This window comes from Lissotriton helveticus, chromosome 3_2 (genome assembly GCF_964261635.1).
Source record: "Lissotriton helveticus chromosome 3_2, aLisHel1.1, whole genome shotgun sequence".
Classification (NCBI taxonomy): Eukaryota; Metazoa; Chordata; class Amphibia; order Caudata; family Salamandridae; genus Lissotriton; species Lissotriton helveticus.
In genome coordinates, this window is record NC_136062.1 from 345,745,971 (window position 1) to 345,768,228 (window position 22,258).

The window sequence follows — 22,258 nt, forward strand, 5'->3', positions numbered from 1 at the left end:
GAGGGGCGGAGCAAGTCTTACCTGTTATTGGAGAACCCTGGCCCTGGTTATGCTTGGTAGTTTCAGGCTTAAGGGTTGGGCCGGCCCGCCTCTTATAGAGGTCAAGGGTGATATGGGTCGGCCATATTGGGAAAGGATGGGAGGCATTGTATTGGACGATTCTGGCGTGGAGCTGAAGATTACAGGTAAGTAACCCGGGTATTAATCTGGAAACGATGGCCAACGTCACCATGGAACAACACCCCACAGCTTCACCACTGTGCAGACTGTCATCAGGATGTAGTGCACCTCTAGCAAGCAGTTACCCTGGAAACGTAGGCCAAAGTAACAATGGAACAGCGCTGCACAGCTTCTCCACTGCGCAGACTGTCTCCAGGAAGACATGTCAACATCACAGCAGCTGGGTTTCTTAGCTACCCCATGAGCCTCTTCCACAGCATGGGCATGGATCAAGCTCTTTAAAAGATGTCACGAGAAGTACGCTTTCACCATTTTGAAAGACACCAACACCAGTACGTGGCTCTCTCCAATGCTTTGTGTAGCTCCTGAAGAGTTGAATCACTTTTCCCAAAATCCACAGTATGGTAGCTGCACTGTATGACACATTTGCCGAAATGGCTATGCATGCAACACTCACTGCTTACGTGTTAATAAGCGAAATCTTCTTGCCAGGCCCAAATTGACCCCATTTGGTGTAGAGCGCTGACTGCACCCATAGCAGCCCTGATTATGGAAGAGGTACACTCAGACAGTGTTAAAAGGGCAGGGACGTTTCCCTCTCCAACCAAAGGTAGTATCATTCTATCATACAGCAGATGGCTCAATTGACACTGAATCTCACCAAGGTGCTTGCCACAACAGTGTCCTCTTGAACAGTATCCCATCCTTGTTGTCAATTTTGGAAAGACAGAACACTGTAGTGGTAGAATAGGAAAGGATTTATTGAGCTTCTGACAATGACCCCTGGCCCGTCTGTCTCCAGCTTCTTTCGATAACATACCGGAATCTAGTAGTGGAATCATTCTGTTGCTAGGAACAGCACCTGGTAGCCAGACATATCACAACATAGAACATAACAGATATCATTTACTTCAATAATATACATGGGAGAGCCGAGCAATCCAAGGTTCTTCGATATTTATGTGAAATTGAGCGTCAATTAGTACTTTGTAGGAAACTCACTTTAGGATATTGAGGGGGTAGAAGTAATAACCACAATCTCAATTAGGGTTACTCACTTAAATCACTAAATTAACCCGAGATTGACCCTTCATAACTATGGGACAGAGGAGACACTTTTAATTTAGAGCATCAAAAAACAAAGTGAATTATTCTCAACAACTGGCAGTCACTTGAAGATGCATCCCAATCCATCATTTTTCACCCACCTCACCACCTCAGTTTTGACCCATCTATATGCAAATCATTCTTAACCCTGTACCAAAGGGAACAGCCAAGCCCTAACTGCCAGGCCAGGTTTTTCTTTAACCACTACACAAGCAAGTCAGGACCGGTTTCACCATTATTAGGGCTCATCAGCCAGTTATAGCATGGTATCAGTGACACATGTCTGGGCATACCCGTCAGGCTTAGGGCATCACAAACAGAGTGATGGATGGAGTGCTTAGATTAATCACAGCCACTGGCAATCACTCAAGAAGCATCTCAATCCATCATTTTTCACCAACTATGCCACTTCAGTTTGGACTCATCAATATACAAAAGTGGGATGAATATCCCCAGACATGGGCCCCATCTACCTTGTGTCTCAGGAACCAGGCTATATCTGGCTTTCAAACAATAACTAGAGTGAATCTGGTCCTAGGTTGCTTGTGTTCTGGTTCAGGGAGAACCTAGCCTGGCAGTTCAGGCTGGGTTATTTTAATTAAATCCAGATCAAGACTGATTTGAATATGGTTATGTTAGAAATGGCCCTTACTACAGGTTCCCCTCCACACTTTTTGCTTTCCTCCTTTCCTTTTTGCTGAGTTTGTGTTTGTTGGCTTTAGGCTTCTGGGCACTTTACAACTGCTAACCAGTGCTAAAGCGCATGTGCTCCCTCCCTAAAAAATTGTATACTTGGTTTACACTTTGTTTTGGCATATTACATTAACTTATGTGAGATTGAGTGTCAATTAGTACAGTGCACAGTAAAGTGCACTATATGTGTCCAGGGCTTGTACATTAAGTGCTCACTACACCACTGGATTCAAGTTAGCACAGCTGACGAAGGGTGATGCCCTAAAACCGGTCCCAGGATGCATGTTTCTGGACCAGGGAGGACTTGGCTTGGCAATTCGGGCAGGACTGTCCCCACAAGGGACAGGGTCAAGACTTATTTGCATATGGCTTGGTCCAAACTGGGGTAGTGTAGTGAGCAAAAGAATGATGGATCAGTCCCAGATCCTTGTGACTGGGGGTGAATGTTTGCATTGTCCAGCATTCTGTCCATCAATAGTTTCTTTTGCATATATGGGCCTAAGTGAAAAGGGTATGACAAGATGTGGGTCCCGTGCTCACTACACCACTGAATTCAAGCTAGCCTGGCTGATGAAGGGTGATGCCCTGTAACCGGTGCCAGGATGCTTGTTTCTGTTTCTGTTCCAGAGAGGACCTGGCTTGGCAGTTCGGGCTGTACTGTTCCCACAACGAACAGGGTCATCACTGATTTTCATATGGCTGGGTACAAACTGGGGTAGTGTGATGAGCAAAAGAATGATGGATTAAACCCAGATCCTTGTGACTGGGGGGGATTGTTTGCATTTTCCAGCATTCCCTCCATCAACTGTTTCTTTTGCACTAGTGGAACTGTAGCACTGATTGTGCCACCCACTTCAGTAACCCTTTAAACATGTCTCAGGTCTGACGCTACAGAGCATTTGTGTGCAGTTTTGAAATACCCTTTCAACCTGGTAAGTTAACCTACATTCATACGGCATTGGGGTAGGGTGGAGCCCTTTCCACAGCTCACACACAAAGTTCATTTTAAGATATTTAGATTGTTACTTGCAACAGCGTTAAACAATAATTGTTTTGAACTCAGATAAAACAGTACATCAATCAATCAATCATTTGTAACACGCACTACATACCCGCAAGGGTCTCAAGGCGCTGGGGGGGCGCTAATGATCGAACAGGTCGAAGGTCTTGAGTATCCTCCTGAAGGTCGGCAGGTCTTGGGTCTATCGTAGGCTTAGTGGGAGAGTGTTCCATTTCTTGGCGGGGAGGTGGGAGAAGCATCTTCCACCGGTGGTTGTTTTTTGGATGACCAAGAGGGTGGCGAGTGAGAGGTCGGTGGAGCATAGCTGGGGGTTGGGGCTGTAGAAGGAGAGCCGTCTGTTGAGGTAGGCTGGGCCAGTCTTGTCGAGTGCCTTATGTGCGTGGGTGAGGAGCATGCAGGATATCCTCTTGTTGACGGGGAGCAAGTGCAGGTTTCTCAGGTGGGGGGTGGTGTGGCGGTGGCGTGGTAGGTCAAGGATCAGTTGTGCCGAGGCCTTTTGGATGCGTTATAGTCAATTGATGAGATTGGTCGGGGATACCGTGTAGAGGGTGTTTCTGTAGTCGAGTCTGCCGCTGACGGGGGCCTGGGTGACTGTCTTTCTTGTATCTGTCAGTATCCATCTGTAGATCTTACGAAGCATACGGAGGGTGTTGAAGCAGGAGAAGGAGACGGCGATGACTTGCTTGCTCATTGAGAGTGTTGAGTCGAGGATGATTCCCAGGTTGCGTGGGTGGTCGATGAGTGTCGGGGCTGTCCCCAGTGCCATCAGCCACCAGAAGTTGTCCCAGGCTGAAGGGTTGGAGTCAAGGATGAGGACTTCCGTCTTGTCCGAGTTCAGCTGCAGACAGCTGGTCTTCATCCAGTCGGCGACGGCCTTGATTCCTTCGTGGAGGTTGGCTTTGGCTTTGATGGGGTCCTTGGTGAGGGAGAGTATCAGCTGAGTGTCGTCGGCGTAGGAGATTATGTTGAGGTCGTGCTGTCGGGCTACTTGTGTGAGCGGGGCCATGTAAATGTTGAACAGGAAGGAGGATCCCTGTGGTATGCAGCAGATGATCTCGGAAGCTTTGGAAAGAATGGGAGAAGGCGGACGCTCAGGGTTCTGTTGAAAAGGGAGGAGGTGGTCCAGTCCAGAGCCTTGTCTCAGATCCCTGCGGCATTGAGGCGTGCACGTAGTGTGCGGTGGCAGAGAGGTCTAGGAGGATGAGTGCTGCGGTCTCGCCGTTGTCTAGCAGGGTCCTCATGTCGTCGGTGGCGGCGATGAGGGCAGTCTCGGTGCTGTGGTTTCTGCGGAATCCTGACTGGGAAGAGTCCAGGATTCTGTTTTCTTCGAGGTATCAGGTGAGATGTCTGTTGACGGTTTTCTCGATGACCTTGGCCGGGAAGGGGAGCAGAGAGATGGGCCGGAAGTTTTTGAGGTCTCTTGGGTCTGCCTTTAGTTTTTTGAGTAGGGCGTTGATCTCAGCGTGTTTCCAGATATCTGGGAAGGTCGCAGTCTCGAGGGAGAGATTGATGACATTGCGCAGGTGGGGTGTGATGGTGCTGCTTGCTCTGTTGAAGATGCGGTGCGGGAATGGGTCCAACAGAGAGCCGGAGTGGATTGAGTGCATGGACTTGATGGTGTCATCGATGCTCACGCTGGCCCAGGCTAGCAGGGGGTCATGGTCGATGGTGTACGGAGGGTCTGTTGTGTTGCTGTCTGGTGGGGCTGTCTGGGTGTTGAAGTTGTCGTGATGTCTGCTATCATTCGGTGGAAGAAGATAGCGAGGGAGTCGCACAGGGCTTGCGACGGCGGGATGTCATTGGTGTTGGTGCTTGGGTTGGAGAGTTCCTTCACGATGTTAAAGAGCTCCTTGCTATTGTGTGCGTTGTTGTCGAGACGGTCTCTGGAGGAGGTCCTCTTGGCAGCCCTAATGAGGTGGTGGAGGTTGCGGATGGCATCCTTGTGTGCTGCGTGGCTGCCCGGAGTTTGTTCACTGTGCCATTTCTTCTCTAGTTTCCAGCAGGCTTGCTTGGAGGCTAGGAGTTCTGGGGTGAACCAGCTGGCCCTCATCGTTTCAAGCGTCTGAGGCTGTGGGCAGCATCATCAGTGTTGGAGGGTTCGGTGGGTGGGCTGAGAGCAAGGTTTGCGTGTAGTTGGTCTTCGGTGATTTTGCTCCAGCAGAGATGGGGGATCTGTTGGGTGCAGTGGTGTGTGATGGGTTTCTGGAAGGTGAAGTGGATGCAGCGGTGGTCGTTCCAGAGAAGTTTGGTGGTGTGGCTGATGGAGATGTACGGGCTAGAGGAGAAGACTGGGTCGAGCGTGTGGCTGGCGGAGTGGGTGGGAGTTGCAACGAGTTGCTTCAGTCCAAGGTTGGCGAGGTTATCGTTCAGGGTTATGGAGTTGCTGTCGTTATTGTTCTCAAGGTGTAAGTTCAGGTCTTCGAGGAGGATGTAGTCTGTGGAAGACAGGGCGTGCGTGCTGATCAATTCGGCGATGGAGTTGCTGAACTGGAGGCAGGGTCCGGAGGATCGGTAGACGAGGGTGCCTCTGAGGGTGGAATTAGGGTCTGTTTGGATCTGGAAATGCATGTGTTCGGCAGTACTGAGTATGTTGTCAGTGCTAGTCGAGACCCTGATGCTATTCTTGTGGATGATGGCGATTCCTCCTCCGACTCTGTTGGTGCGGTCTCTGCGGATGATCTTGTAGCCATCTGGGATGGCTATGGCAATGTCGGGTGCGGAGGAGTCATTAAACCAGTTCTCTGTTAGGAAGGCGACGTCTGGGGATGTTGTGTTGTGCAGGTCCCAGAGCTCGACAGCATGCTTGCATGCGGAGCGGGTGTTCAATAGTATGCATCGGAGGTGGTTGGGGTCTTTCTTGGTGGGTGGTTCGTTGGCTCTGAGGCTGGTGTAGCTGCAGTTCCGGCAGGTGAAGGGGCCGTGTGTGCGTTTAGGAGCAGCCTTGTAGCAGGTGTGGCTCCGTATAGAATTGAAAGCGTGTAGAGTACTGGCGTCGTCGTGGCGGTGGTCGTCGTGGCGGGTGCAGGACCAGGGGTTCTGGCACTGGTCGCAGTCCGGGCACGGACAGGCGCAGATGGGCTCACCTTAGGCACGCCTTCTGCGCGCCAGAGGCGTGGCCGCGCAGCGGCTGGCATATATGGGGAGGTGGGAGGGAGGAGTAGCTGGGAGGTGGAAGGCGGGGGCAGCGAATGGGCAGTGGGCAGTCAGGGGGGCGGGGCCGCAGGGGACGCAGTGGCGAGGGCGGTGAAGGACAACGAAGGTAACAGAAGGAAAAGGGGCACAAAAACCAAGATTAAAACGAGTGGCACAGAAGGCAAAAGGGCACAAAAACGAGTGGAACAGAAGGCAAAAGGGGCACAGAAACGAGGGGAAAATGAGTGGCACAGAGGGCAGAAGGGCACAAAGAAAAGTGTGGAATGGAGGGCAGAAGGGCACAAAAAATGGGGGAAGAATGAGTGGAACAGAGGGCAGAAAGGCACAAAAAACGAGGGAAAAACAAGTGGAACAGAGGGCAGAAAGGCACAAAAACGAGGGAAAAACAAGTGGAACAGAGGGCAGAAAGGCACAAAAAACGAAGGAAAAATGAGTGGAACAGGGCAGAAAGGCACAAAAAAATGAGGGAAAACGAGTGGCGAAGAGGGCAGAAGGGCAAAAAAAACAGTGGAACAGAGGGCAGTAGGGCACAAAAAATGAGGGGAAAAAGAGTGGAACAGAGGGCAGAAAGGCACAAAAAACTAGGGAAAAATGAGTGGAACAGAGGTCAGAAAGGCCCAAAAAACTAGTGGAACAGAAACTACGGAAAAACGAGTGGAACAGAGGGCAGAAAGGCACAAAAAACAAGTGAAAAAAGAGTAAAGCAGAGGGCAGAAAGGCACAAAAACCGAGGAAAAAACGAGTGGAACAGGGCAGAAAGACACAATAAACGAGGGAAAAACGAATGGAACAGAGGGCGGAAAGGCACAAAAAAATGTGGGAAAAATGAGTGGAACAGAGGGCAGAACGGGCAGAGAGGCACTGGGGCAGTGAGGGGAACAGAAGGGAAAACCGGGCAGAGACACGGTGGCAGCGAGGGGAACAGAAGGGAAAACCGGGCAGAGACACGGGGATAGTGAGGAGATCAGAGGGAAGAAAAAGGGGCACGGACCACGTCCAGGCAGCGGGGGAAGACAGACAACAGCAGTCACAGACACAACAATGAAAATACAGGCAATACAATAAAAGCAATAAAGCGGAGGATGAAAAAACCTACCTATGGCGTACCACTGGCCACCAGAGATGAGGTGCAGGTAGTAGCCTGCGGGTAGTAGAGGGCCTCGAATTTCCTCAGCAGCGGCAGCTGGGTCAGGGAGACACAGGCGGTGCTGTGCGAAGGGGGAGAGACCTACCTGGTGGGGTCAAGGGTCACAACCACTTTCTTTATTATCTTTAAGTTAACTTACTTGGCAGGTCCAAATCTTCCATTTTACTACTAATAAGTCACCCCTATGGCAGACACTTGGCAGCATTATGGGGACGGTACAGTGTATTTGCAAAGTAAGGCAAGTACTTCTGAATTTTTCATGTCTTGGTATTGAAAAGCTGTTAAATACGCTTTTTGGCTACTACAAGGCCTATCTCTTCCATAGGTTGATATTTGGATTGCCTTAAAACTGTTTGTAAGTGTAATTTCCAATTGGGAAAAGATAGAAATTTGGAGTTTGGTTTCTCTGGACTCCAAATTAAAATCACAACTTATGGTGAAATTGAATTTTAAATTGTAAGTCTGAGAGTGGCAATTTTATAAAGTGGCATTTTCTTACTTCAACCATTCTGTGCCTCCTCTTTGTGCATTCCCTCTAGACAGTCACACAAAGGTAGCTGGTGTATGATATTTGCATCCTGTTGGCCCATCACCAGGCTAATGGGCCTTCCTGAGTTAGATTGGGAGGGAGGAGCTGACATTTGCACCTGAACAGGACCGTGCCTGCCCCCAAAACAGCTGCATACCCCCCCTGTAGTGAGTCTGGAGCCAGGGCCAGTAAGGCAGGGTCATTGTGATCTTCAAAGGCCTCTGTCGGAGGGATGAGGAGAATTAGAAGTTAGGAGGCTTGATATGTTTCTTAATTTTGATTCTTTCTTCACAGGACGATTTTAAAAAAGGAGCTGTTTTCCTCAGCTTGATCACTCTTTTCCATTTTCTTCTCTTTTCCTGGTCCCACTTTTCCAGGCGGAAACCCCAGGAGGCTTGGAAGAAAACAATAAAGGGGCAGTGAGCAACTTGGGGATTATAAGATCTGTTTCGGACTAAATTAGTACCCTTCACCATGCCCAAAGGTGTCACAAATGTGAATGCACACACTCTCTAGGGATGGGTGAGAGGTGAATAGTACTGAAGGGAGATTTGTCTTATCCTGGTCATTTTCCACACTCTCACTCACACTGTAGTACTTAAAATAGTTAGCAGTGAGTGTCTCCAAACACAGGCCCAGGAAAACACAAAAGATAAAAAGAAAATGAAAGAAACTTTTCCTAATTAATCCAGTTGAGCTGATTCTCTAAGGCCTTTCTCTAAGCCCTTCTGTCTGCTTTCTTTTAATTATCCTCCCGTTTCCTGGACTTTTGGCCAGAGGGTTTCTATTTTGGATGAGTCCAGTGAGGGAGGAAAATTGTGCCAGGTAATGAAGTAATGTGCCTGCTTGCACTACCAAACATAATCTGCCCCTTTCTATTAGGCCATCTGGGTAAATGGGAAGGTTTGTGTAGTATCACAGGGTATCCCACCCAGAACCCCCATTGCCCAATCCCGATCCCACTCCCACAGTACCCTTTCCCAGCCCTGCTCCTTTCCTCTCCATGTGAGTCCCATTTTTAAACAGAAGTATGTCCCCAGTCACTCACCGCCTGTGCCGCAACTCTCACTGTAGCCATCACGCTCCTCCTTCGAGCGACTTCTCTTCATCCCCGGAATCTCCTTCCGGTTCACCATCTCTGCTCATTGGCGTCTCTCAAGGGTTTTCCTCATTGGCGTTCTCCGCCACCTCCTGGTCTCTCGACCTCGGACTCCAACACTTTCTGCTCTGGGGTGAGGCCCTTTTCTCCTACTTGTAGGCTCTCGGATTGGTTTTCTCCGGGTGGGCTCCTACTTCCTGCATTGGAAAGGTTGGGAGAAAAGATTTAACCCTTTCCTTGTCCTCCTTTTGCAAGGTTCACAACGTTCTCTGGGTCCTCAGAGGGTTCCTGTGGGATGATGGATCTACACCTGGTAAGTAGTGGGCTCCGAGAGATTCAGTGTCAGGCTCTCTCCCACAGCCTCTTTGAAGCCTCCCCCACTTCAAAGACACAACTGTGTATAAGTTCTAGACACCACATCTGAACTTTGCTGGAACAAAGGACATTCTTCCTGGCAGATGAGCTGCAGTGCTGCAGGAGGGACTGCCACTTTGCTACCTGATCTGCTGCATTGGCCTGCTGCTTCTTGCCTGGGAGTAAGAGGGACTGGATCAGCTCTCTACATTCTTGAACTCAAGTTTTCTACCGGCTTGCTGATTCCTGGTCTACGAAGTCTCTGGGTCATAATAGCCTTCTTGCACTACTACTGGTGCAGCTGGTCTCTACCATATGTGCCTGAGGTGCCCCCTCCATTCATGGGCCTCAGAAGTGGGTTCTGCAGCTGTTTCTGCAAATGTCATCGCATCTTACTGAAACCTGGCTGAATGATACCCCTCCCCTGTCCTCGGCATGTTAACCCCCCTAACTATGCCATTATCAGTAGCGACCGACTTGTTAAAACCAGGGGGGAGGGTGGCATTGCATGCAGTCATCGCTCACACCTCACTGTAAAGCAATCACTGTGTTCTGTGTTATCCTCCTGTGAACAGCTGGTCACTGAAATCTGGAATAAAGTCAAGAAGGTGTGTGTGCTGCACTCGATTTATCATCCACTGGGTGACAATCTGGTCTTCATAGAGCAAATCATGGAGGTCATTAGCTCGAGCTCGGAGCAACTCTGCTACATCTTCCTCGGAGACTTTAACCTACATTGGAATGACTCAAATGATCCTATAGGGCCAGATGTATCAAAGGGTTTTGTCCATTTTGTGTCAATGGGGAACTGTGAATGAATGAATGAATAATGATTTGTAGAGTGCTGACTTAGCCCAAGGGCATCAATGTGCTGCCTGCAAGGCATCAGGCTGCGGTGAGAAAAAGACCATGCTCAAAATGACGTATCCAAGAAAAGCCAGATCTTTAAGGCTTTACGGAAAAAGTTGGAGGGACACCTGACTAGAAAGTGCTTCTGGGAGGGAGTTCCACAGTTTGGGTGCAGCCATCGATATGTTGAGACATATGGTCCTAAGCCTGTGCCTTTTAGGCTTTCCTCTCTGACCTTAACCTCTCACAGCTCTGTAAGGGTCCAACCCACAATAAGGGCGCCACTCTCAATCTTATCATTGCTAAAGACAATAGCATACAAATAGGCAACATCCTACCCTGTGACTGGTCGGATCATCATCAAAATCCCTTCCTCATCTTGGAAAAGGGCTTGGGTAGACAGAGCCAACCCCTTAAAGCTAAACAACTGGCGTGCAATATGAGAGACCTGAACATCAATTTGCTAACTTCAATCACCAAAAATAGACAACAGCCCCCTCCCAACATGACCAACCTTAACAATCTCTCTGATCACTACATTAACAAGGTGTCTAACATTCTTGATACTATTGCACCAAAGCAACTCAAAAGAATGCCAGTCAAACAATCCAAACCTTGGTTTAATGGTGCCCTAAATGATGAGTGGCAAAATCTTAGACTCCCAGAGAGGCTCTGGAGAAACACGCCCTCCACCACAAGTCTCTCTCAACTAAGGAAAGTGAGAAGTAAGTACAACAAACACATCCAATTGGCTAAAATGACCACTTCAGGACTCAGCTGGATTGAGCCAAAAATAGACCAAGGAAAGTCTTTGAAATCATCAAGGAACAAGCTAACCATTCTTCCAACCGGATCTATACTCCGGTATCCTTGCTTCCTAGTGGGGATGATTTCACAGTTCACTTCTCTGAAAAAATAAGACAAAGTGAGCTGGAGCTACTACCTGTCACCCCAACTCAGAGGCCTCTGAAACTATCCGTCCACATTATCAGTTGAGCTGGCTGAATCCTTGAGAATATCCTCGCCCTTTGACAGTTCTCTCAAAAATAACGCCTCTTGTAACTGCTTTCTCCTCCCAGATGTCACGGAGCTTCTACACAAAATGGCGTCCCTTAAACCTTTCTAACCATTTCAGTGATCCTTTACCTGCTAAGTTTTCTAAAAAGCTCAATTCAGCCATTCTCCCTCTTTGGTCCAGGATCATTCATAAATCCCTCTTACAGGGAAAGATACCTGACTGCCTCAAGGTGGGGCAATTGACTCCCATTCCTAAGAAGCCCAGCGCGGATCTGTCGGACCCTAACAACTACCGACCTATCACCAGCATTATGACACTAGCTATATTGCTAACAAAATGTGTCCACTCACAGTTATGCAACCACCTGCAGAAATATCAACTCCTTGACCCCCATCAGTCAGGTTTCAGAACAGGGCACAGTACAGAAACTGCACTAACTCACAATGTAGATGACACCTTGAGATCCCTTGACCAAAATGTCCCTTGTCTCCTGATCCTTCTGGACTTGTCCTCAGCCTTTGATACGATCAAACATGAAAACCTGATTGATATTCTGTACAAAAGGATGGGTCTCTTGGGTCCGGTCCTAAACTGGTTTGCCTCTGGCCTGCATACCCACACAAAAGGATCAAAGTTTACCATTCACTTGCATCCAGTACCCCTGTCATGATCAGAGTGCCTCAAGGATTGGCGCTCTTGCCCACTCTTTTTACCTTTTTTATGGAACCACTTTCTGTTATTCTGAACCTTGCTAACATTCAGTATCACATGTATGCAGATGACACGCAACTGTACCTGAAGATCTCCTCTCAAGAGGCCATAAAAACGCTAAATATTGACCTTGCGGAAACCCAACAATGGTTAGCTCAGAACCATCTGCTGTTAAAGACTCTCAAAATGGAATTTCTTCTGATCCCCCCCCCCCAATCACTCAGCTCCTACCCTGGACTAGCTTAAACAACTCACTGCTCTGAACTGCACCCCTCGTGGTAGACTCCGCAAAATCTTTAGCATCCCCTTGGATCAAGACATGCAAGCAACACTTCAGTGCAGCTCTTAGGGGCCCTAACTTTTAACTTAACACCCTTAGGAATATCAAGCCTTTCCTTCCCCCTGAAGACATCAGGCCGGCTGAAAAATCCTTGGTTATCTCTAGACTGGAATATGGTCTGGTGACCCTTGCTGGACTTCCAATAGCTAGCTTGGTCCCGCTCAGAGCCACCCTGAATGCATCGGCTAGACTCATCACAGGCACTAGAAAGCATGACCACATCTCCCCTGACCTCCTGCAACTAATTTGGCTATCTATCGAAGTCAAAATCCAATTCAAGATAGCCTGCCTGATCCATAAAGCCTTAGATTACAACACCCCGATCTATCTGGCAAATAAGCTTGAAATTTCGGGCTCTGTCCGGAACCTTAGAAGTATGTCCACCCTTCCCTTGAAACCGCAGAGATTCAAAAAGAAAAGATCTTACAATCGGGCTTTCACCGGTCTTGCTCCAACAATCTGAATGCCCTGCCTCCCAAGATCAGATCCAATCCTTCCACTTCATCTTTCAAAAAACTTGTCATACAGCTACTCTTGAACAAACTTTAACAGCATCAACTTGTTTGCATGCTCATGCTTTGTCAATATGCTGATTCTTATTGTACTACACAGGTGCGATTAATTGTATGCTTTTATGTTAAATTGTTTATGTGCTCTAGGGCACCGCTGTTACCCCCAACCCACGACCTGATCTGTTTCCCCCTAGTTGTAATTTTTCCCACTGTCCCATTGTGTTTTGTAACCACTGTTTTTGACAATTCTGTACAGCTCTCTGATACCCCTATGGGTCTTGTTAGCGCTTTATAAAACTTTTTTTTTTTAAACGAAAATCGTCACCATTGTTCCAATCGGAACTGACGCAGTACCCTCCAACACCAATGCAATGCCATTAAGAGGACATCCCTGGGTGGCTCAAGGACGATACACTGACCTGACATCAAGGTTTGATAACAACTCAGTGCCGACCCAAGGTCCCAAATATTAGGCTCGAAGACGATGCAGTTCTGATCCAAAGACACTGCTGTGAGGCTCGACTTGAATGCATCGGCCCAATTGTGTGAATCGGAATAGATGTCTTGAATTTTTGACACGCCCACGCTTGCTCCATCCAAAGGTACTTGTTTAGTTGACACTGTATGGGTCCTGTTGCCGGCCTGCCCTCCATCGCGGTCAGCCTGGAACTTTGGATTATCCTGTTCTAGCATGACCTCATATAACCTTTTTGTGCTATTGACTTTTAAGCACTGTTTTAGGATTTAATCTTTAAAATTCATATCTAAAGTTTGATTTTTGTTGTTTTGATCTTGTTTTACTCAGATAGTTATTCTCAATTTTTTGTAAACTGGTGTGGAGTAGTTTTGTGGAGTTTACACTGTGTTACTGTAATTTAAGTGTTGCACAAATACTTTACACATTGCCTTTTAAGTGAAGCATGACTGCTTTGTGCCAAGTAACCAGAGGCTGAGCGCAAGTTAATTTAGGATGTGTATCTGACTTACCCTGAGTAGGATTTTGGTCCCTACTTGGACAGGGTGAACTAGAGACCCAATTTCTATCAGGCTGGGTCCAAACCGACTTATCATGTGCAAAATAATTATGGACTGGGATGCAGTCCTGATTACCATTCATGAGATTAATTCTAGCATTCTATCCATCATATTTTTTTTTATACTTTAGTGAGTCACCCTAAGTGGAATGGGTATGCCTACAAGTGGGTACTATCCTGTGCACACCATATCACTGAAACCAAGCTATATCTGGTTGTTAAGTACGGCAAACCTGGTCCTAGGTTGCTTGTGTTCTTTCTTTTAAAAACTTGGCTGTTTAAGGAATAGTTTACTAAGTATCATGTTACCAGCTGGACCCTCTGGAAAGATTTCACACAGCGCCAGGACACCCATGGGTAACAGTACGCTCTATAAATGCTATAAATAAAATAAATAAAATAAACTGGCCTGGCAGTTCACGCAGAACTGTTTTCATTTGAGCAGGGTCATGACTGATTTGAATATGGCTCAGTACTAACAGATGTGGTATTGTGTGCAAAATAATGTTGGACTGGGATGCAATCTAAGTAATTAGCAATGGCTAAGATTAATTCAAGCATTCCATCCATCCTTTTTTGTATTCTTTGTATTCTGTGGTGTTTTGTTAATTGCTATTAGGAACAAAGAGGTCTAGTTGTTGAGGGAGAGGGTCTTCCTGACTGGATGTATAAGGCGGAGTTGGGCCCTGCCCTGATTATCCTTCAAAGAACCCTGCATGCAGCACACACAAAGGAACTTGTCACCAGGCCTGCCCTTGCCATTATCACCCTAGACAATTTGAAGCCAAGTCCAGGGGGAAGGGGAGGAACTGACCAAAGCCAATTTTGGAGGTAGGGCAGGGAATTATCCACACAAAGCCTGGAACCAGGTAGAAAAGTAGGACCTCATAACCCCACATAAGAACACTCCTGGACTTGTGGAAGATTCAAAATAATGATTGCCTTGCTGCCTGAAGAAGGAAAATTAGACCTACTTGCCTTGAACCCAAAGTCTCCAGAGTGGCTCTAAGGGTCACTTCCCTGACCTGTTTGAGCTGCAGAGACAGAATATGCTTGCAGAGGCTTCACCGCATCGGTCTAGCTGACCATCACCAACTTAACCTGCCTGAGCCCTGTTGCTAGACTGTGCTGGAGTGAGTGCTGATCCTCAAGAAGTGCCCCCAGGTACTGGACCCTTGGCTGACATCAGAGTGAACTCATGCTGAATAAAAGGTGACGATACACAAGTTTTCAGCTTTTTGCAACCACAAAGTGACCTCTTAGTACCACAAATCAACCCACAAAACAAAGCTGCAGCAAGACCTGCTCTTAACACCGACAGTAGTCATCCATGATGACCAACTATGCAAGACCGCACTTTGCTCCAATAGGGACAGCCCGAGCAATTGCCACGGCAAAGCTCCAGTGATGACCAACTCTTCAAACAAACAATACCTTCTTCTCAGCCCCAGCCAATGCGCATGGCACCCTTCATGCTAGACTTGAGAAGGTAACTCTTCAGAGGGACTAACCTGGTCCTTGTATCTGATCTGCACTCCGTTGTGGTTGGTCTGACCATGTGACTACCCACAGTCAAATGCGATAAAATACCACAGGGAGCAATTTGTGGGGCTATATTATTTTTTATTTTTTTTGTCCTCATTTATGCGATAATTAAGGTTATGGTAGACAAGATCGCCTTATAGTGAGTTATTCTGAGTGAGTGGAGACCGCTCTTTTGTGTCACAATCATATCATTTCTTAGGAACCTTCAAATTTGTTAAGTTAATTGGTCACCGATCCACCGTGATGACTTTTTTAAATTTGTTAGGTTGCATAGGATAAAATCATTTGATGTTCCTCCCTACCCTACCTTGTGTTCTTATCCCAAAGTTCCCAGTATCTAGTTCTATTGCTCTTCCCTCTCGATCTGTCTAAAATCCCTACTTTCTCTACAGAGCAATACCATTCTACAACCTTAGGAGGGATTGCGAAAATCCAATTTACACATATCTCGCGTCTGGCTAATAAAATTAATGTAAATAACAAATATTTTTTTTTTTTACTTAAAACAATTGTAGAAACATTACTGTCCAAAATGCCAAAGATAATAATAAATGTGCTTACCTCGATGTTTGTTTCTAAAACTTTATTGATAATCTTACCCACTTCTTCTCAGAAAATATCAAGTTGAGAACACAGGTGGAACATATGAATGTCGTACGCATTTGGTTCCCCATATTTTGGACATTTTTTCACCAGTTGGTAATTCATTTTGGATAAATTTTCCAGTGTCCAATATGACCTGTGTAAAGTAAAAATATGATTTCTCCTAAGAGGTGCAGAAACTGTAATATGCCATAAAAAAGTGCAGGATACTTGCCAATGCTGTTGCAAGTCTTGAGCTTGGTAGATCTTTTCCATACATCATCTGGAGTTGTAAATTCGTCATCTCCTGTCTGTATCAAGTGCCAATACCACTTTGATACTTCCTTTCTTGCTTGATCACATTGTATTTCATTCTCCAATTTTTCAGTGGTTTCTAAGCTTTTCTCTTGATCGCTTGACCAACTCAGCAACTGGTAGTAGTTAAATCTGGATATTTTCCCCATTGTTCCTTCCAGCAGTGAGTTCCTACTTTGTAAGGTGCTAGCTTCAATCAAGTGTCCCCATTTTATTATTCCTGCTTCCTGCAACGAAGCTGATATAGAATCCTTTAAACATTCTCGGGTTCCTGGTGACCTCCATATAGGTGCTAGATGACTGTAGTATGGAATCTACCATGCTCTTCCTATTTCATACCAAAGCTTGTATGCTGAGCTCAATACTTTTAATCTGAGTTTTTTTAAGTATTTTGCGTGTCCAAATTTGTCTAGAGAATAATCTTCTTCTGTAGCTGCTTTCCAATAAGAGGGATAGGAGGTGTGAGGTCTGAAAATAATTCTTATGTTCTGAAATTGGAAAGCTCTGGACTTGCTATGCCACCTCGATGTTTCCTCGGGCGAGTACCATGCTACTCTCACGCCTTTAGAGGCCCATATGAACCCATTGATTTCACTTTGGATCTTTTTTAACCATTGAATCTTGAAATCTAGTGGTATGGCATTAAATAGGAAAGTAAACTTTGGGAGGATGGACACTTTAATGATGTTGGATCTCCCCAGAAACGAGAGAGATAGACAGCTCCATGATGTTAATATCTTCCTCCTTTCCTTTATATTTTATGTTCCAATTTACTTGAGCGATATCATCGATGTTTTTTAAGACCTCTATCCCCGAGTATTTGATCCTGTTTTTTTGTTCCCACTAATGATGATTCTAAGTTCCAGTACATTATTTCTGTTTTCTGAAGATTAATTTGATAGCCTGATATTTTTCCAAAATCTGTTAGCAGCATTGTGATACTGGAAAGAGAATTGTTTAGGTCAGTTGTATACACCAATAAATCATCAGGGTATAAGTTTTAAATTTAAAAGAAATCATTTCCTGAGATCTCCTTATCATATTGGCTAAAGGTTCAATATATAAGTTGAAAAGGTGGGGAGAAAGAGGGAAGCCCTGTCTCGTCCCCCTTTTGATCTAAATTTCTTTTGATAAGTTACAGTTTATTAGTATTTTTGCTACCGGGGCTGTACACATATTCCTTATTGCTATCAAGAAATTCTCTCCTAAGCCTTAGTGTGATATTGCATTCTGTAAAAATGACCAATTCACTTGGTCTAATGCTGTAAGAGCATCGAAGGTCAGAACTGCAAGTGGAATCTTTTCTTTAGTAGCAATATCAATTGCTCCAATAAATTGGTGAGTGAGATCATGTAGTTGTCTCCCCCTAATAAATCCTTTTTGGTCGATATGTATAGGTTTGTCTATTATATTTCCCAGTCTTGTAGCGTGAACATTTTATAGTCGCTATTTAAGAGGGATATGGGTCTATACAACTCACATTTTAGGGGATCATTTTCTGGTTTCAAGATCAGGCTAATAGTAGCATCATCCCAGGGTTTAGGTAGTGCAAGACCTTCTAGGTAAATAGTATTTAAAAGGTCCATTAGTCTCTGAGACAATGTTTCCTTTAAGACTACGTAAACCTCGTTAGGAATGGCATTGGGCCTGCTGCTTTCCCTTTTGTTAATCTTTTAAGGGCACTCAATACTTCTTCAATAGTAATTCCTGCATTTAATATGTCGGAAAACTCAAACCACCAACTTTGATATTTGGGATTACCTTAAGTACGAGTCTTCTACGTGGCCTAAAAATACTTGGTCCTCCTCGTATAGGGATTGGAAAAAGCCTTCAAAAGCTACTTCTATTTCAATCCTGTTCTCTACCTTTCTCTACCTTTCCGCCACCATCTATTGCCTGTTGGAGTCGGTTTTAATTTTCCATGCCAAGAGTTTCCTTCTATTTTCACAATATTCGTAATTTGACAAGCTGCTAGCTTTCCATCTCTTCCTTACTCTTCCTTCGAAATAGTTTGATATGTCACACTTCTTTTTAAGGATTTCCTCTTTGCTTTAGAGGTTGCTAACTCGTGGATCCTGAGTTGATCTAATATATCTAACTCTAATTGAGTTATTTTGTGTCTAGTTTCCTTGTTCCTTTTTGCTGCTAAGCCAATCAGAGTTCCTCTAAGTACTGCTTTATAAGCGTCCCAGACTATTTGCATGGAAACTTAATCATTGGCATTTATTTGAAAGTAGTCCTCTGTTGTAGCCTTGAAATTCTCAGTAACGTGTTCCTCCAACAGAAGTGTGCGGTCTAACGTCCACCTTACCTCACCTTGGGGGTGACCTTGAATTATTTCTATTTGAACTAAAGATTGATCGGATAAATGAGTGGGTACGTGTTCTACCTTAATTACATTTTTACTTAGTATTTTATCTATCAGGAAAAAGTCAATTCTTGATGAATGACCGTATTTTTGATTCTTATCATTAAATCTATTGTTTTGATCGCCTTTGCTCTTCCAAATGTTGACTAGACCCAGATCTTCTTTAAATCTGTTCATCTATTTCGTCATTTTAGGAAGATTCAAAGCCCTCCCTAGCAGGTGTCTGTTGTTTTTAGGGTCCAATATTAGGTTAAAATCTCCTCCCAGAATTATTGGAATTGAAATGTTGATTAATTGAGCATATAGAGATTGAAGCGGGGCTGGGTCGTCTGTATTTGGGTCATAACACCCAACTACAAAAAAGGACTTATCCTCTATATTAATCTTAGCAGCAGCTCATCTACCCTTCGTTATTTTGGATGCTTTTTTAACAATTATTACCACTCCCTTGATGCAGCACGTCTGGTTTGTACAAACATAATTTTCCACCCATTTTTTATGTTTTATTATTTCGGGCCATTCAGACTTTAACAGGTGGGTTTCCTGTAGAATTATAACATCACATTTTATTAATTTAAGGTATTCAAAGATTTATTTGATGTCTTCTCCTTACTCTAAGCCTGTTCACATTCCAAGTTATTATCTTCATTTTGTTTTTACCCTTAGGTACACTCATCTTTGCTTAGTGGTGTTAACACTGTTATATTCTATATCAGGACCCTGGCTACCTTGAGTCTTGCATATCTGACAAAATGTATTTCCCCTAATGCTACCCACCGGAAAAAAAACGTAAAGTTGTGTTCAAGAGAAGAAATAAACCTACACCTCTCACCTTCCCCTGGAGAACCCTCCCTGCTGTCATTGGACAAATCCAATTGCCCTAATTGCGCTCCGTTTTCGTGAGGCTTTATATTATACCATAACTGGCCCTTACTTTTTTGCTTTATTCTGTTCTAGTAAAATCTCGACTTCTTTTGGTTCCCTGATGTTTTATATTTGATTATTCAACATAATCCTTAGTTGAGCTAGGAAATTCATTTGGACTGTGGCTCCTAGTGATCTCAGATTTTGCATATAGTTCCCAAGCGCCCACTGTCTGTCTAGTGTAACTCTAGATATGTCGGATCGGATTTTACAGTTATAGTCCCCCCTGGAAAAAGTACCTACTTTTAAAGCTTTGCTTAGAATCTCTTCTTTCAGAGTGTATGTTTTAAAGTTTACAAGTATTTTCCATGCATTTTTCCTTAGTTTATTCAGTCTAAATGGGTCTCTATGTACTCGTTGAATGTCTTCGACCAGTTACTTCTCTTCTAATTCTGGGTAGAATTTTTTAACAGGTTTACTGCAAAATTCTTTATATTCTGCCCTTCTAGACCTTCCGGAATATTTAGTATTCGTATGTTACTACTTCTTGACTTATTCCCCAAAGTCTCTACCTTTTCTCTAAGCTCTTTTTTTGCAATTTTTTCACTAGTTGATTTCACTCTGACAAAGTTTTACCTCTTCCCTGGTTTGTTCTACCTTGTTTTCCATGGCCGATACCCAATCCATTAAAGCGTTAACTTTAGACTCTAATGCCTTACAAGTTGCTTGTATTTTTTCCTGATTTTTTTCGGATTTGGCAAAGCTCAGTTTCATTTCCTTCATTAATGCCCCCATCAAGTCACCTATACCACCCTGAAAAGGTGGCTGCATGCCTCTTCCCTGGTTGCTGGAAGAAATATTTATATGTATATTTTCTTCTGACTCCTAGCCTATCTCAGCATATAGACGGTTTTCCTCTATACAGTCTCTCAACATGAGAACTTGAAAGCGGTTTGGGGACTCCACGGTTCTGTCACAGAAGGGGTGTATTAATTTTTTACATTTTTTAGCCCCTCTGTTATCGTTCCCTTTTTTTTGTCTTATGTGTTTAGTTACAGGTTTCTCTTGTACTTTAAAGAAAGTGCAGAGGGAGCGTTTTATGTTTAAATTGGGTCCTTTCTTAAATTGTTCTTTTTTTGCAGCCTTAGCCGCTCTAGTTGACACCACAACCGCAATTCCGCCCTTTGTTTTCTGACTCCTTTGCTTCTTATTAGTGTGTTTTGCTATATCTCCTCTTGGATTGGTTGGAGTGGTTGCATGTATTTTCCCAGTGGTGGTTTGACAGATCTCATCTAAAGAGTCCAGAACCAGAAGTCACTTTCTTAGGGCGTAGCTTACATCTTGTATGGAATGTTTAGTGGAATCTTTACTGGTGATGTTTTTTGAGTCTATTACTCCCTCTTTTATGAAGCCCAGGGCTTGAACTGCAGCTTGTGTTATTTGTAGGGAATCTACTAGTAGTGACTTAGTTGCAGGGTCTAAAACAGTCAATCCCCCTCTATTTCCTCTTCCCCGCCTCCTTACCGAATTCACACACTCTAAGTGCCTCCGTTCTTCTTTTTCATTTTTTTTTCTCTTTACCGCATTCCCCTAAACCAGCATTGCGTGTAAAGCATGCAAGGCAGCCGCTGGGTGGGCCCGGAAGATCACTTTGCTGAGGCTCTCCGACATGATTGCAATCCGGCTGCTGCTTCCGCCCAAACGCCTCCCCTTCATCCAATCACCTTCGGCAGGCAAATACTCTGCTTTCCACCGGGTCTCACATCCGCCTCTGCTCCGACGTAGTCTCGACGAGGAAGCCGTTCCTCCGGCGTTTTTCTCATACAGGCTTAATTCGAAAGTTATGCCAGATACGGGGTATATGCACAGTGGTTTAAAAATTGTAATCCTTTTTTTCAGCAATATCTCCACATTCCTGGGCTTTTACGCTCACATTGCAAACCTCACTAGGCGGAGCTCCAGACTGGACTTCCTAGCAGGCCGCCACGTACTCCTGGGGTTATTTCACCTAAAACTTAAAAAACGAATATATCCAATTCTACTAATTGGATTTGCGTCATTTTGGTGTCATTTTATTTATTTAATTTAGGTCTATTCTCTAAATTGGTGTGGGATATTTCTTATGTTGTGTTTTCACTTTATTACTGTTTGAGTGCTACATAAATACACATTGTCTCTTCGTTAAACCTGACTGCTTTCTGCTAAGCTACCAGAGTGTTAAGCACAGGGTAATTGACTTAGGCTGTTAACCATGACAAAGAATGTGTTTATTATTTGGGCTGGGTTTCCATCCCTCAACTAATAACCCAGTTTCTTACAGGAACCATATGTAAAAGAGCTCTGTTGACACAATTACGGCCCGATAGCTTGGAGTTGCCTTTGGAACATCTGATCAGGGCACCTCAAATCAATATGTTGATTTTATTTATTTGTGACATGAAATGCACTTATTTTGTGATTTGTATTTACTGTTTCTAAATAGCTCAAAAACATGAAACCTGTTCACCCCACACAAAATATCTCTCTGTCTATGCTTCAAACCCACCCCACCAGCAAACATGGATCATTATCTTACTATCAATGATTTTTAGATCCTGAATTAATTTATTTTGTTTAAATAGTTTTCTTAGTGCAGAAAAGTCAACAAATGAATTGCTATACATATCATTGTCTTATTACTATCACAATTACAATACAAACTGTAATTATACATTTCATAGGACATAACTGTCACATATTCCAGCACAATGCGCATAATTATAATCTAATCATTTTTAGATGTCCATTTCGCTGTGGAAAGGAGGAAAGCAAAAGGAAAGAAAAAGAAAGAGAGGAAG